The sequence below is a fragment of the Lontra canadensis genome, unplaced genomic scaffold (genome assembly GCF_010015895.1).
Source record: "Lontra canadensis isolate GAN:19392208 unplaced genomic scaffold, GSC_riverotter_1.0 scaffold190, whole genome shotgun sequence".
Lineage (NCBI taxonomy): Eukaryota > Metazoa > Chordata > Mammalia > Carnivora > Mustelidae > Lontra > Lontra canadensis.
In genome coordinates, this window is record NW_022631184.1 from 192,962 (window position 1) to 195,818 (window position 2,857).

At 34.3% G+C, this 2,857-nt stretch overlaps 1 pseudogene; it reads right to left on the reverse strand.

The window, feature by feature from the left end:
* Positions 1-1,600: 1,600 nt before the first annotated feature.
* LOC116861097 lies at positions 1,601-2,533 on the reverse strand (annotated as a pseudogene).
* Between the last annotated feature and the right edge of the window lie 324 nt (positions 2,534-2,857).

Consider the following 2,857-nt stretch of genomic DNA (forward strand, 5'->3'; position numbering starts at 1 on the left):
TAGATATGTATTAATAAATATCTATATATTTATAGTTATTTTCTTTGTAAAAACCACCTCTTTAAAAGTGCTAAATTTCTTGGCCAGAAATCATTGTAGATATATAATCATTTTTCAGTAAAAGTGTGTGTGTATATATATATATATATAGTCCCCTGAAAAGGACACCAGATCCTAAATTCTGTCACCTATTTTTTTATCCTTCATTAGGCAAAAATTACTTACTAGAGAAAAAAAAAGTATCAGATATTCAAGGCATCATACCACCAAAGGAATTGAAATATGTGATACTGCATAATTTAAAAAAACTAATAATTTCAGCTTAATGGACATTGATGATGGGAAGAATTGCATAAATATTAATTTTAATGAAAATATCTAAAAAATATCTAATCTTTGAAAATAGAATAAAAACAGATTTGTCAGATAAATGTAATGAGTAACCCAAATATAACTATTTTTTAAAAATTCCAAATAACCCTATGAGTGTCATATATTGTTTATTACAAAACCACCAAGTTGTTTTTGAATTGGAAGCATCTACATTCTTGTTATTTCCCTAAATATGAAAATTGATCTTCCACAAAGGAAGATATGCACACAGACAATGAAGTAATGAAAAAGTCCTTGGAAACCTTAATCATCGAGGAAATGCAAAATAAAAACACAATGAGTTAGTCTATCCATTCTAGTATAGGTAAAATGAAAAAGGTCAATGTTACCCAAAATTGCTGGCAATTGGAACAAGTGGTACTCCTGTGACTTGCTGGCAGACATGTAAAATTGAACAAACATATTGTTGCACTGTTCACTAAAAATTACTCATGCATCTACCAAGTGAAATAAAACCATGTGGTCTTTAAAAGGATGTTTTTTTCATAATAGTTCCAGATTGAAAATAGCCTGCATGTTCATCACCAAAGTAGTAAGTAAACAAAAAGTATTAGATTTAGAGATAGGAATATTATTTAGGAACAAAAATGAGCAAACTGATGATAAATGTAAAATTGTGGCAGAATCTTTAAGAACAATTAAGTTGAGAAAAAGACACATGATATAAAAAATGCTCATTTTGTTTTTACTGAAAGAAAATTCTACAATAGGCCAAACTACAGAATAGAGATACAAATCTGACTGGTAATTCTATCTTGGTTGAATGGTTTTACTGAAAAGGTCATGAAAAACACTTCTGGTCTGATGAGAATTGTATCTTACTAGTTAGTGGGTAATAAGCCCAAATTATTGAAGTTGGTTGAGTAATCAATTTTGAGCATTCTAGTGTTTGTAAATTATACCACAATTAAAAAGAAATTACAACTGATGTTGAAAATTGTTTGACTACTTACTTCATTCTCTGAACAAATACTTACTGTATGGTGTGGTGTAAAAACATTTTAATGATTTGTGATTAACAAATTTTTAACAATCCCCAATTGGATGTGTTTATGACAACAGAGGAAAAGATCCAAACTATGGAGGTCTATCCACATTTCTGTGTAAAATAGTAACAGATATAGATATAACACATATGTAACTTTTCTCTAGGAAATCCCACATAGTCACTTTATACAGCCTTTAAATTGGGGGCAAATCAATGTAATTAGCCATGACCTAAGGCAGCACACTGACCCATACACTTTCTCAGGGCTCCCTTGACTTTAGTGTTCCTCATACTGCAGATGAGGGAGTTCAACAAAGCAGTGAAGATCATATTAAAAACTGACACCACTTTATCACTGTTAGCTGGCCTGTAGGATTTGAGTTGCATATAGGTAAAAATACAAGCTCCATAAAAGAGTTCCACCACAGAAAGATGCGAAGAGCAGGTGGCAAATGTCTTCTTGTGAGCTTCTCTACAACGCGTTTTGAGAGTTGCAGCTAAGATGAAACTACAGGAGATCAGGATGAGAGAAAATGGGACCAGGAGCATTAATACACAGTAACTGCACATCACATATTTGAAAACAACTGTGTCAGCACAAGCCAAACACACCAGAGTAGGGGCCTCACAGAAGAAATTATTGATCTCATGTGCATTGCAGAATGGAAAACTCAGGGTAGCAGCTGCCTGCATGAGCCCATAAGCTCTTCCCTGGAGCCAAGACCCCATAGTCATTCTCAGGCATTATTGCCAGCTCATGAGAATGGGGTATCTCAGTGGGTGGCAAAGAGCCACATAGCAGTCATAGGACATGGCTGCTAAGAGGAAGCACTCACCCCCTCCTAATGATGTGAAAAAGAAGATCTGCAAACCACAGCCAGCAGGGAAGATGTACTCTTGCCAGTCAAGTAGTCAGCTGCCATTTTGGGCACAATAGTAGAGACCAACATCATGTGCATGAAAGAGAGTTGACTCAGTAGGAAGTACATCGGCATGTGGAGCTGGCTATCTTGGTGTATCAGGAAAATCATGATGGCATTGCCAATGAAGGAGGCAAAGGCAACTGTCAGAACCATCACAAAGAGAAATAGATGGGCTTCTGTGTGGTTAGAGTCCTAGAATTAAATCTGAGGTGGTGTTGCAGATGTTCATGATTTCAAACAGGAGTGACACTGCAAATAAAGAAATAGATGACAACTTTCATCATTTGCAATGTTCTCTTTCAATTACATTTTTATTTATAAGTACATGCCTGATAATGATAAAATATTTTTCAGATCTTTCATCTGCCATCTTCAAAAAATTGACTTGGACATAAAATTTATTTCAACTTTTTACAACTTATTCTCACTTTCAAATTTTTCAAAATATGTACCACCATCTTTATTATTGATTCATTAGGATAATAAATATTTTCGATCAGTTGCAAGGATATGAATAAGTGTGTCTTTGCACCACATGGCACCAACATAGGTG